Raw genomic sequence first — 15,409 nt, forward strand, 5'->3', positions numbered from 1 at the left:
CCTTGGGAAGGATTTCTATAGACTAACTTGTTAGGAGCTACACTCTTTCCTGCTTAATAGACTGCACATGGTAAAAATACACTGGCTTGAATAAAATTTTTATCTAAAGGCTTAAAACATAATTAGACTAAGGCATTCCACATTATCCACCATTGTACTTCATAGGTAATGCTGATTCCAGTTGGCATTCAGTAGGCAGGCAGAAAATTGTGGCAATTATTGAAAATTATCGGGTTTTAAACACAGTGTACTCAACTCTCTCCTCTCATCCACCCAACCTCATGCAAATTCTTTTTATTAGGAAAATAATGAATTATGCTGCTTCAGCAGCAAGGAAGCTACGTTTTGAAAACCAATGATTTACATTTTTTATTGCTATTTGTCCCACACAAAGAATACACTTGGGTGTTTTGTTTTATTTTTTTTTTCAGTCTGAATCATGGTTTTCACTTTTCATCAATTTCTCTGTGCTTAACACAGTTTCTATTTGACTACCCTTACAAAAGGTTCTAACTCAGTCCTATCTCCTTCAAAAAGCTTTTTCTAATTTCACTAAAACAACTTCATATTTTTCTTTATCACATTTTCACAGTATTTTTGTGGCAGCATCAAGGCTTTAAAGTCTGCCTGCTAGGAAACGACAGATGTTGGTGAGGATGCGGAGAAAGGGGAACCCTCCTACACTGTTGGTGGGAATGCAAACTGGTGCAGCCACTCTGGAAAACAGTATGGAGGTTCCTCAAAAAGTTGAAAATAGAGCTACCATACGATCCAGCAATTGCACTACTGGATATTTACCCCAAAGATACAAATGTAGGGATCCGAAGGGGTACCTGCACCCCAATGTTTATAGCAGCAATGTCCACAATAGCCAAACTGCGGAAAGAGCCAAGATGTCCATCGACGGATGAATGGATAAAGAAGCAGTGGTGTATATATATATATATATATATATATATATATATATATATATACAATGGAATATTATGCAGCCATCAAAAGGAATGAGATCTTGCCATTTGCAATGACGTGGATGGAACTGGAGGGTGTTATGCTGAGCGAAAGAAGTCAATCAGAGAAAGACATGTATCATATGACCTCACTGATATGAGGAATTCTTAATCTCAGGAAACAAACTGAGGATTGCTGGAGTGGTAGGGGGGTAGGAGGGATGGGGTGGCTGGGTGATAGACAGTGGGGAGAGTATGTGCTATGGTGAGTGCTGTGAATTGTGCAAGACTGTTGGATCACAGATCTGTACCCCTGAAACAAATAATACTATATATGTTAAAAAAAAAAAAAAGAAGAAGATAGCAGGAGGGGAAGAATGAAGGGGGGGAAATCGGAGGGGGAGACGAACCATGAGAGACAATAGACTCTGAAAAACAAACTGAGGGTTCTAGAGGGGAGAGGGGTGGGAGGATGGGTTAGCCTGGTGATGGGTATTAAAGAGGGCTTGTTCTGTATGGAGCACTGGGTGTTATACACAAACAATGAATCATGGAACACTACATCAAAAAACTAATGATGTAATGTATGGTGATTAACATAACAATTAAAAATTTAAAAAAAATAAAGTCTGCCTGCTAATACAGTTACGTGTATGTTAAGTCTACCAACGATCCTGTTAGCTCCCAGTGGAACTGAAGCATATTCATCTCCGTTCCCAACACCACCCTCCCCAATCACCTGCACATTACTGAAATTCTCTGAAAAGACAAAGATACGTTAAGCTTAATGACTCTTTCTTTTTTCTTAAGCAATTATTTTTTAAATTTTTTTTGAAAGACTTTATTTATTTGACAGAGAGAGAGAGCACAAGCAGGGGCAGCGGCAGCAGAGGGAGAGGGCAAAGCAGGCTCCAGGCTGAGCCTGATGTGGGGCTTGACCCCAGAACCCTGGGATCATGACATGACCTGAGCTGAAGGCAGGTGCTTAACCGACTGAGCCACCCAGGCACCCCAAGCTTAACGACTCTTAAAACAACTATACCTTTGTCTCCTTATTAATTCTACAAGAACAATTTGTTTTTCTGCTGTTTGTTTTGTTTGAGTCAGATAAGGATCTATATGGTTAGATGAGTAAAATGTTGAACTCAATATTAAACTATCATTCAGTTGTAGGTAAACTTTTATCTTTTTTCTTATTTTCGAGACAAATTGTCTTTTGAAATGGCTTGGCATGTCATTTCAAAAAATAATAACTCTAAGCAAATGTCTATCTATTAAAGTTGACTATTCACAATCAGATGCTATTTGAAATGTGGCACAAACTATTACAATAAGGTACTCTTTGGGTGAAATTAGATTTTAAAGTTCTTTGGTAAATTAAAAACAGAAAAATAATCCTGTGTTGCACAGATTCAGAATTTTTTTTTCACAAATACCATATGTTTATAATAAAGATTATTAATCCTAGAGAATATCTTCCAATTTATGTCACTCTCTGAGAAATGGATAATTGTATACATTAAACTATTGATAATTTATCAAAGATTTCCGTTGCCAGTATCAGGCTCTTATCCAGTATAATAATTTACTAAACCCAACTTTTAGAGACTCTCACTGCTGCTGTCTAAATGTAGAACATTTATTTTCTCTAAGTGAGCCTTTGAAATGGAGTAACATAGGGAACAGAAAACATTAAAATACCTTATTTGTGAAACAAAGACTTGAACTTACATCTAAAAAGATTTCTTTCTAAATTACTTACTAATGACTCCATATTTATACATCACATTAATAAGACAATTGCCAGCTTTGTCCTGAGTCTATATGGGTTCAGAAATACTATGAAATAACCTAAACACCTGTGCTTCTAGTCTTTTGAATATTCAAATTAGTGCCTACAATGTATCAGACCTTGTGCTTAACACTGAATCACAAAGACAAACAAGACTTGAATTTTGTGCTAGGGAACACCACAATGTTAGCTAACAATATACAAATTGATGTTTCATAACTAAAATTATGTCTACTAAATTAATTTTACCCGGGAAATTTTGAGAACTACAGACTCAGTCTTTGTAATCTCACAAATAATAACTTCCCCAAGTAGTAACAATGAACAAAAGAGAAAAGATAGCAACTTATCTTGTATTAGCTGCAATTCTGAAAAAGGAGATGGTAGAGGTAAATTTTCATCTATTTATTCAATAGAAATTGAACCTGAATCTTTGCAATAAAAAATTTCAGGTAGAATTATGGTTTGTGACATATATTATAATGTTTCCAGAAGATTCTATTTCCTGATTAAATTTCATACAATCTGAATCATATTGCTTTTGCGTGAAAAGAATCTGTCAAGAATGGATATGCCATTTTGCAAATATACACATTCCTGATGTTAATTAGGTTAGATATCATAAGCAAGAACTCATGGATCCTGATGCCAATTAACCTAATGTCCACTCTATTGAAGTGAGGTGTTCACTAGATAATCTGAATGTAGCTTAATGATTTTTGTCATGTCAAATTGATTCTTTATTTCCATATTTGAAAAACACATGATTCTTAAACCCAAAATGGATCTTTCCTGGAGAAGTTTGGATGAGGCAAAAGTGGAAGACATTATCAGATAGAGGTTGCTAATTTATCACTTAGAGAAGCATAAGCCTCACTTTTATCTGCACAACTGGAGCATGACAGATTAATGTTGTGTAGCATAAAATAATTTACAATAGACCTTGGTGAAAAGGCATAGTGAGTGTGAAATCTTAGTTAAAATATGGAATTATAAACAAATTTTTCTAAACCTTGAAAAACCTCCTCTGAGATGGGTATGTACGTAAAGTACTATGTCTATCTCCATAAGTTTAACACAAACTGAATAGATGCTTTATATTATTACTAACACTTCTTGATTATACAGAATTTATTATATAATAGCTCTTCTATATCAAATGGTTTTAAAAACACACAGGCAGACCACAACTACGAACATTTATACTTGATGGATAATTCTTTATTTGCATTTCCATTATCCAGTATGAACTCTCTTGCATCAGTTATGTTACTACTTCTCTAGATTGTAAACCACATCAGTGCTTGACTTGTGTCTGATACAAGTCACAATATATAGCAGTGTCTGGTATAAAATATGTGCTCGATGGATATATATAAATAATATATTATTTGAAGTCTTGCTTTAAAAATAAATTATAACAATCTAAAGATGGATTTTACTCTAGTAGGATTTTTGTTTTCTTTGATGCTAGGTAATGGACGTTAAAGTACTCTATACACATGATCATAGTAGCAATCAATATTAAACATACCTCCTACAAATCACAATTGAGGGTGTTTGACTGGGAAAAAATGGTAATATGGAAAATAAGTCAATAAACTATTTAATATCCATTACCAGGATATGATATTTTAAATTTAGCATGTGATTTAAATGGTCTGACTCACATGATTTTATTTTCAAAGGAGAAAACTAGAAATACACTGATCCCTTTGTTGCTTAAAAATGTAATTCTCATGGTCTGGTTAAGATTCTTCTATATATATATAAAATAAATCATGGCACAGAAGGCCCTTCATATTAAAGGCAAGATAAAATATGCATCCCTATATTAACTACTGAAGCAGGAAAGAAGGAAACACAATTTTTTACTTGCTAGGCTATCAGATGTTGGTAAATGTCAAAAAGAAAAACAGTATTAAAAATGTCATTAATAAAACAATGACAGCCATAAAAACAAGATGTGTAATTTTTATTTATCTTAAAATCTGAAACCCTTAACACTTTAGAACATTAAGATTTTTTTCAAATATTACAAAGTTAATATGTAGGAAAGGGAATTCTTTGTAATGAATTTTTTATTTAATTCTGGTTTAACATGCCCTTTCCAGACCTGACTGGTCTATAATACCATCAGTTAGTCACCTAATGGAAAATTGTTCACTCTGCACAAATAACAAAGAAAATAAGTTTTTCCCCCTTACGTTTTATAGAACGAGTATGTCATTATTGTTTTCTAATGTGAATTAACCACTTGACTAATTAATAGCCCTTTATTTTCTAACTACTAGGAGAAAAATCACAAGCCTGACTTAATATTTCTATCCCTAATTATGCTAGTTAATTTCCGTATTCTTTAATATTAAGCCATCATCATAATATCATTGAGATATTGTAACCAAAATTATAGTTTATTCAAAGCATTCTAAATACGTTCTGATTAGATAGGCCATTGACAATATTTTTTAGCAGTAATTCCAGGAAATGTTCAAGAAAAATGATTCAAAAGGATTGTTCTGAGTAAAGGTCCTGATAAATGGAGATCTTCAGAGATGCAAATTACTCATTAAGATAAAAAGACACTTATTGATCCATCTTAATTTCTTATTGGAAAGAGGAAAAAAGTATGAATCAGTACATCCTTATCTTTGAAGCCAGTATTTCAAAGATGAATGCTTTATTGAGTCTTGTCCCTAGGAATAAACTCAAAAGTTAGAAATGCAAAGGGGACTAGAAGGGGAACTTCTAGAAGTTCCAATTATTATTTGAAAAGGGAATCAATTAGTAAATTTTGATCATCGATTATGACTGCAGGAACTATGTAAATTAGACTGCCTACATTTTACAACTTTCCAACTTGTGTTACTGTTGATGGTTGCCTTTTTAAAAGAAAATGATGTATGGACATGCTTTTGTGAGAGAAATGGATGCTTTATCAGTGGCAAGAACACCAAAGAACAAGGTGGATGTAAGAAACTTTACAGGGGAAGATAAAAGCCCCATGAGGCTGCAAGGAAGTATAGTAGAGAATGAGAACAGGTCTGAGCCTTAGGGGTCACCTTCGGACACATAATAGAAAAGATCCTGTGACTCTTCGCCAAGCCGGTGTTTTGTGGTCCTTGTTATTGGCAAATTTAGTATCTATTTTCTCAAATTCAGTCTCTGTTTTATAGTAAGCCATTTATTTATTCATGAAACAGATAACTAATGAGCCTTAACTCTGGGTCAGATGCCGACGATTTACTTATGAGCAAGATGGACATGATCTTTTCTCTTATGGTTCATTGACTCTAGTGAGAAGAATAGACAATTAAATCAGCAATTATCATGATGTATGGAAAGTATTATGACAGAAATAAATAAGAGAGGATGTCTCCAATGTCCTAGGTCAAAAAAAAACTTCCCAGAAATGTCAAATTTCAACTGGAATTTAAATTTATGAATAGGAATTAGCTAACAAAAGAAAAGAGGATGTTAGGGAAGGAGAAGAAGCCAGAGGAGAAAATTCTAAGTGTAAAGAAGAATATGTGCCAAGGTTTGGAGAGGGGAAGGACGATGTTTTATTCAAGAAGCTAAAAGAAGTTCAGCATTCACAGAAATCTAGGTAAGGGTCAGCGAGTGAAAGGTATTGCTAAGAGTTTTGGCTTAGTCCTGGGGAAAATGAGAAGTCATTAATAAGCTTTTTTTTTTTTTCCTCAGAAGTAACCTGATCACATATTTTATGTATAGAACACGGTTGGCTATTTAGTGCTGTGTAACAAATGACCACAAATTTAGCAGTTTAAAACAATGCACATCATTATCTTGCAGTTCTATGGCTCAAAAATCTAGGCAATAGCTTAGATGGCCTTCTGCTTAGGGTCTCTCGAGGCTTCAGTCAAAGTATCTCCCAAGACTGGGTTTTCCTCAGAAGCTTGGCTGGGGAAATCTTTCCCAGGTTGTTGGCAGAATTCGTTTCTTTGTGACTATAGGATACAGGCAACTCGCTTCTTCAAAACCCAGAGTAACAGAGAATGTGAGTTGTGAGTCTGAAAGATATTCTTATACAATGTAACACAATCCTGGCAGTGACATCTCATCACACTTGCCGTATTTTAATAGTTAGAAGCAAGTCACCTAGCTCACCCACACTCAGGGGGAGGGGACTATGCAAGGTGTGACCACCAGGGGGTGGAAATCATGAGACAACCTTAAGATCTGTCTATCCTAATCTCACTCAGTTGCAGGGAGAAAGTAATGGCGTGGAGTTGAGATGAATCGTTGATACTAACCTATACTAAGACACGGGAGGTGGAAAAAAATTGTCAGATTCCAAACATTTCTACCAGGTAAAATGGATAAAATATAGTGATTGAATGTGGGAATCTAGGGTGAGGCTCAGAGTACAAGTCAGGACAACTAGGTGGGTTCTGATCATAGAGGTATGAAATACCAGGGGACGAGTAGGTTTTGCAGGTCTTTACAATGAGTTTAGTTTTTAACATTTTGATTTTTAGTTTTTAGCATTGTGAATTTGAGATAACTATAAGACATTCAAGAAGTAAAGTCTATAGGCAGTTAGGAATATAAAAATAATAGGTAAGGAGGAATAATTTAGTTTTTTGTTGAAAAAAACTAATCATAGTTGTATATGCTTTTTTTTTTTTTTAAAGATTTTACCTATTTATTTGACAGAGAGAGACACAGCGAGAGAGGGAACACAAGCAGGGGGAGTGGGAGAGGGAGAAGCAGGCTCCCCACAGAGCAGGGAGCCCGATGCGGGACTCGATCCCAGGACCGTGGGATCATGACCTGAGCCGAAGGCAGACGCTTAACCAACTGAGCCACCCAGGCGCCCGTATATGCTTTCTAAAAGAGTGGCAATAGTCTATCTCCAAAAGAGATGATTCTTTTAACAAACAATGTCTAGGTCTCAGTAATCAATTAAGAAAGATCAGGCTGATTAGATATAGCCACATAGGCACCATTTGGATGACTAATAATAATAGGAAATTTAGATTGCCAGCTGGACCTAGAGAAAGAAGCAAACTCCTGGCATAGAAGATAAGAAAAAGATCCAGAAACATTAGAATCCCAACAGCATAGCTGGGGGTTAGAGCCCATGAGAAATTCCATAAGAAAAAGTATATTTAGAAGATCTGTAGTATGCTTTTTTGAATTTTAATTACTTTAATTAATTTATTTGCTTTACCTCAAAAACTTTATTAAAGCATGTTTATGTTAGACTTATTTCACCACTGCTTTGTGTTGGAAATGGTAGAAAGGGCTTTATCTTTCATACATAGAACACAATAATCTCAAAACCCATAAGCGAGCAGGTGACAACCGAGAAGTTCTATCAACACGAATTGAACAAAATGTGTACTCTAAAGACAATTTATGCCCTTCCATCTGGGAGGAAAGGGAGAGTTTTGCAGCTTTGGTCTAGTGTGTGAAATGGGATTTGGAGCCATTTTCTTTTGCTGTTATAGGAAAAGGTGACTTAATAATGTAGAGGACTGAGGCTATGCAAAGAAGCAGGTATTTATATACATGTAATCAATGCCAAGTGCAACACAACTGCCCCCGCTCAATAGTTTTTTCTAGCTTTATTAAGATATAATTGACAATGATCTCATGTAAGTTTGAGGTATTACATGTGTTGATTTGATACATTTATATTTGTGAACTGATTACCACAGTAGCATTAGTTAACATCTCCAACAGCTCACATTATTACCCTTTTTTTTTTTTGGTAAGAACACTTAAGATCTCCTTTTTTCTTTCTTTCTTTCTTTTTCTCTTTCTGTCTTTCTTTCTTTTTTTTTTTTTAGCAATTTGGAAGTATATATTACAGTATTGTTGATTATAACCAGTACGCTGTACATTAAATCCCCAGAACTTACTCATCTTTTAACTGGAAGGTTGTAGCTTTTAATCAACCTCTCCCTATTTTCCCCACCCCCACCCCAGCCCCTGGCAGCCACCACCATTCCATTCTCCAATTCTATAAGTGAAGCTTTTTGAGATTCCACATCTCAGTGACAGCATATAATATTTGTCTTTCTCTGTCTGACTTATTTCACTTAGCATAATGCCCTCAAGTTCCATCCATGTTGTTGCAAGTGGCAGGATTCCCTTCTTTCTCAAAGTGCATATAATATTCCATTGTGTGTATATATATACCACATTTTTATCCATTCATCCACAGATGGGCACTTAGGTTGTTTCTGTATCTTCGTTATTGTGAATAATGCTGCAGTGAACTTGGGACTGAAAACATCTCTTCAAGATCCTAACTTTATTTCCTTTGGATATTTACCCAGAAGTGGGATTGCTGGATCATATGGTAATTTTATTTTTAGTTTTTTGAGGGACCTCCATGCTATTTTCCATAATGACTAATACCACTTCGCATTCCCACCAACAGCACAGAAAAGAGTTCTCTTTTCTCTACATTCTCACCAACAATTGTTACCAGTTATCTTTTTAACAATAGCAGTTCTAACAGGTACAAGGTGCTATCTCACTGTGGATTTGATTTGCATTTCCCTGATAAGTGATATTGAGCATCTTTTTGCGTACCCAGTAGCCATTTTTATGTCTTCTTTGAAAAAATATCTGTTCAGTTCCTCTGCCCATTTTTTAATTGGATTTTTTTTGTTTGGTTTAGTATTGAATTGCATGAGTTCCTTATATATTTTGGATATTAATCCTTTATTAATTTCAAATTAATTTCAATTAATATTTGTGAGTAGTATAAGATAGGGGTCTAATTTCATTCTTCTGCATGTGATTATCCAGTTTTCCCAACTAAAAAAAATTGCTTAAAGGAGATACATTAAACAATGAGAGTGAACATGTATATAAAATTGTTACACATAAAATTGAGCCTTGAAATTAAAAAATACATATTGGTGAATTTGATTACTAACAATAATAAAACAGAAAATAAACATTCATATAAAGAATGAATCAGAGTATGTTTCTGCATTCATAATATTAAAATGCCTGTTCCCTTGTTAAATATTTCTCCACTTCCTATCACCATGTCATGTTTTTCTCCTTCACATTCTTTTTCCTTCCTTTTCACCTCCTATGAAATTCACTGCTTCAGGTAAGAAGCAAACCTGGGTTTCTTTTGGCAGTCAAGACATGAATATAAGGCCATCATATCTGGCTTCCTCTATTCAGGGACATAACATTCACATGCAGACCTTTGGCCTGAGTAAGTAAACAGGCCCTGAGTATAGGATAATGACACACTATCAAAGAGGTCAAGACCAAAAGCAAAAACATTAGTAAACTGGCCACAACAGATGAGCCTTCCCTTGCATTGCCAATGTCAACACTAATGCTTCCTAAAAACTGGCCGATTGCTTTCCAAACAAAACATGTTTTTTTATTTTACCTTATAGATTTCTCATAATTATATGATAATGCATAGTTTGAGGCTTTATTCTATTTTCATTCCCTTTGCAAAAATGAGCTGAAATTGGTAACTTTAAAACTAGTATTCACTGAAAAAAAAAAAGAAAAGCAATTAGCATTCACTGAAGTTCATTAACTATTTTAGTCTACACAGACTTTATAAATTCAGCATTGTCTTTAAGGGGATTTAGTTTCAGGATAACATAGTCACTCATTTACATCCCAAATTAGGACATAAAATTATGAACCAAACTTTCAGACTCTTTGTGTCAAATTAGAATTCATTAGTAATTGTAATTCATTAGCTCCAGAGCCAAATCACTGGTCTATTGGTCTAATGTTAGTATTGTCTTTTTTTCTCCTAATATCAATGATAAGAAAACTAATATATTCCAGCTCTTTTAAGTTGTAATAAATGTCTGTACAGTTAACATAAAGTAGAATATAAAGACAAAGTCTCCAAAGTCAATTGTTGAAATGAACCTGGTAATGACAAGCAAACTAATAACCAGCCTGCTGTGTTGGTACCAAAATGCTGGTAGTGAAAGATCCTTCCCGTCAGCAGGAATAAAAGAACATTTTTAAGAGCAGACTAAATTTATAGATGATTTCAATAAGATTAATGTCAAACTAATTTCAAAATGTATGGTAAAATGAAAAGTTAAGAATGCATAATTGCAATAAGGTTTACATGTGGTTAAGGCTCTGTGAGAGAGAAAGGTAGACATTCAGCTAGAATGAACAGTTTATGACTTTACCAGAGAACATGTACACACACCACAGAAATTAAATCTTTGCATCATTCCCAATAGCCTTTTAGAGGGTATGGTTCACAAGTCACACAGATGATCCACTCATTCTTACAATAGTTTCCTGTTAAAGAAAATCATGGTCTCCCCTATTATGTCTTCCATTTCTCTTCTCTCTTAAATACTGTTCATAAGTTATCTTACAGACATGTGTATAATATTTAAAATATTTAGTCAATTGACTGACTAGTTGCAGATCAACTGTAGAAACCCATTGATTGAAATCAGACATCAAAAGCAACATAAAGGAAAAGAAATGTAAATAAAAAGTTCTAATATACAAACAGAAATACAGTAGAAGCCAAATTACACTAAAAGACTAATAATAAACAGAAATGGGCGCCTGGGTGGCTCAGTTGGTTGAGCGACTGCCTTCGGCTCAGGTCATGATCCTGGAGTCCCGGGATCCAGTCCCGCATCGGGCTCCCTGCTCGGCAGGGGGTCTGCTTCTCCCTCTGACCCTCCTCCCTCTCATGCTCTCTGTCTCTCATTCTCTCTCTCTCAAATAAATAAATAAAATCTTTAAAAAAATAATAATAATAATAAACAGAAATGTAAATGCCAATAATTCATTCTAACTGTTCAAAATCTCCCCACTCAAAACATCTGACGCACTCTTCATATGGCACCAAAGTGACAGAGCCATATGGAAATTAGAATGACAACTTAACAATGTGCTATGTGCTCAAAGAGTTAGATGGATGGTGCAGTTATTAGCAAAGCTGGTGAGAAAGAATAAAAATGCAAAGCGTTCTTTCGCTTTCTTTATGTGCAAGTGCTTTTGAAGAATACTGGAATAGTTGTAATACAACTCATCTCTCTCGGAAAGGAGGAAAGTTCCAAAAGCTCTCAAATATAGGATACAAGGATATCAATAGTTCATCCGTTACCTATGCTATGAAATATTTACACCTTAGTGAACCTGGCTTACTATAGTGGGCTAACTCTAGGTCAGTTAGCAAAATAATAATGAACTAGGCCTGGCTTTTGTGGATATTAAAAAGAAGTACAAAATGCTATGCATTTAAAAGAGGCCATTGAATAGATTGTCCATCAGAGATTTTCATTTTCTTGGCTTTCTTTACAAGTCTCAATCTTAAAACCAGGATTTTGTGACTTAATTCCATATGCTGAGAAGCCTGACTGGACGTACATCTAAGGAGAGTGGAGTAAACTTCATCACTGGGCATTTTTCTTTCCCAAAGTCTCTGAGGAGTTGGTTGGTGTGCTCCATTTTCTCCATTTGCTATGTGGTTTTAAGCGTGTGGATGGACACACACCTGCATCCAATTTGAGTCACACGAGTACATGGTTTATCTGGCAGAAGAAGTAAGAGAAACTGGAATTCATAGAAGGGTTTTTCTCTTCTCGGTGATGCCAGTTTCCTATTTTTCTTGTCTCCTCTCTTTTGGGATGAAAGAATACTTAAGATTACAAGGCAGACAGGTTCTTTTTTTTTTTTTTTTCCAAGTCCAACTAAAATCTGAAAATAATGATGATAATAATAATTTATATTTACATAATTGCTATTCATCCTCTTGAATCTTTAAATGTTAAATGAGTCAGATTTTAAAATAGCCTTACATGGTAGGTATACACCAGCTCTTATTTTATAATAGGTGAACTAATGCACACAAATAGGTTAAATGTTATGCCAAGAGATATATATATCCAAATTGTTATCTTTCAATATTTCAGAAGTCAACTGTAAAAGCTAAAAATTAAGAATTCTTAAAAATGTTCAACATGTCGTTTTCTAACAAACAGAACAAAAATGTTTCTAGTTTGCTAATGAATATAAGTTGATATTTGGAAAATATATGCCTGTAAATTGGAAGATGAAAACTATAGGTAGAAAATATAGTACTTTTGTGAAAAATGGTAATATCTTATTGTTAGCTATTATTGATCAGAGTTCACATTTAATTCATTGTAATTCAACTCAACATGTTTCTGGAATGTCAAGCTCTGAATCCTGTATTCCACATAGCAAATGTGAGCCTTGTATATATATGTATACACATGTATAAATACACACATACATGTATATACGTATCTACATCGTATTATATACATACATATACACTTTATAAATATGTATATGTATATGTATTTTATATATGTAAAGAGAGAAAAAATGTATCAAGTTGACCCTTGAACAATGCAGGGCAGGGGTGGTAGGGGTGCTGACCCTCTGAGCAGTGAAAAATTCAGGTATAACTTTTGATTCCCCCAAAACTTACTTCTAATAGCCTACTGTTGATCAAAAGCCTTATCAATAATATAAACAGTTAATCAACATGAATTTTGTATGCTATATTCATTATATACTGCATTCTTACAATAAAGTAAGCTAGAGAAAAGAAAATGTTATAGAGAAAGCACATTTACAGTACTGTATTTATTGAAAACATCTGCATATAAGTAGACCTGTGCAGTTCTAACCGATGTTGTTCAAGAGTCAACTGTGTATATATTTCTCCCTTCTATTCTCAGATAGCAAATGTGAGCCTTTGAAAAATAGTTGTGTGTGCAGAAAACTATAGAACTTCAAGCATTTAATAGATTTTGTGACTTCTACATGGCTCTGTTTTGGAGAATCTTTAACTTCTAGGACCTGAATTCTTTCATGGTCTGGCTGTGTAATTGGCATATGTTTGTGATTATGACATTTTTTTATGTTAAACTATAAAATAAAATTGCCTATGAATTTTTTTTCACATCTATCTTTTTCATCATTTTAGTAAAAGGCAAGGAAAATTGTTGTCTACTTAAATTACCAATATAAAAATCATTATCATATCTTTTGGAAAAAGAGACAATACTGACTTAACCTAAGAATAGTCTAATAATATGGAGACAGTAAATTCTACCATTAGTCCCTTGAGAGGAACATCATGAAGTCAGCCTGGCTTGGGTTCATTCTGAATTTCACCACATGTAACACAGTAGTCAAATTCTGTTTCCTCTTCCATGAAAAGGGACATATTTTTCAAACCCCTCCAAATCCGAGTTACCTTTCCAAACACAGTAAGAATTTATGAAGTCCCTATTCACATTATTCTAAATATTATAATGATGGAAAAGAAATATTAGTTATGTTCTCAATTTTCCATTATTATTAAGGAAGCAATGCATACATGCATGAAACGTTTAAAAAACACCATATAGCACCATTAACATTTTTATTTTTTTTATAAAGATTTTATTCATTTCTTTGACAGAAAGAGAGAGACAGCGAGAGAGGGAACACAAGCAGAGGGAGTGGGAGAGGGAGAAAAGCAGGCCTCCCACTGAGCAGGGAGCCCAATACGGGGCTCGATCCCAGGACCCTGGGATCATGACCTGAGCCGAAGGCAGAGGCTCAACCGACTGAGCCACCCAGGTGCCCCAGGAGTTACAATTATAAAATAATAAGTTAAGCCACAATATGATAAATAGTACTGGAGCATAAAAAGTGTTAAAGAGGGGCACCTGGGTGGCTCAGATGGTTAAGCCTCTGCCTTCAGCTCAGGTCATGATCCCGGAGTCCTGGGATCGAGCCCCGCATCGGGCTCCCTGCTCTGCGGCAAGCCTGCTTCTCCCCCTCCTTCCTGCTCAAACTCTCTCTCACTATCTCTGTCTCTCTCAAATAAATAAATAAAATATTAAAAAAAAAAAAGTGTTAAAGAGAAGCAATGGGAAAATAGTCATTCTTGCTTTAGGGAGAGTGAATGCATCTACGTGTTAACTGCCTTCTCTTCACCCTGTCGGTTAAGGGAGGGATTCCCACCTCCCGGTTATGGAGATAGGCAAACACCCAACCCCAACAAGTAAGATAGATAGCAGTTGATTGGTCACATACACTCACAGACTGAGGGAGGAGGAGACTGCACAATAGAATGGGTCGTACAGGAGTTACACTTAGGGACAGTAAAAGATCAGGGGCTGTGGGAGGCAGGCTTTATAGTATCAAGAGGGTAAGATCCTTCATGGTCCTCATGGGAGGATGTGATTGGCTTGTTGGAATAATTCCATGAGCTGGCAGGTAACTGAAACCAGCTACTCAGGGATAAGCAGGGACTAGGCCTGGTCGCACTGATAAGGAAGGTTGTTTGGCTAGAGGACCTTATCAGCAGAAGCAGAGTGGGAGGAAAACTTGTAGTCCCGCCATTTGAGGCTCTTTCGATTTCACCAGCTGTTAAGGCAGCACATAATATGAGGCCTTCATTTTAGGCCCTACGTCACAATCTAGGGGGTAGAATCAAAGGAGGCTGCATTCAGGGGGTTACATTTGAATTCTTAAGTTAGACCTTGTGGATGGATAGTAATTCAACAAGCAGAGATGGGAGAAGGTAAGCAACTACCTAAAGCAAATTCATAGAAAGTAGAAAGAGCTGGAAATGTTCAAGAAAGCTCCTTTTTTATGAAAGCACATCTCATCCTTGTGCAAGGGGCCCTGATAA

This window comes from Leptonychotes weddellii, chromosome 2 (genome assembly GCF_054177405.1).
Source record: "Leptonychotes weddellii isolate Sample4059 chromosome 2, ASM5417740v2, whole genome shotgun sequence".
Lineage (NCBI taxonomy): Eukaryota > Metazoa > Chordata > Mammalia > Carnivora > Phocidae > Leptonychotes > Leptonychotes weddellii.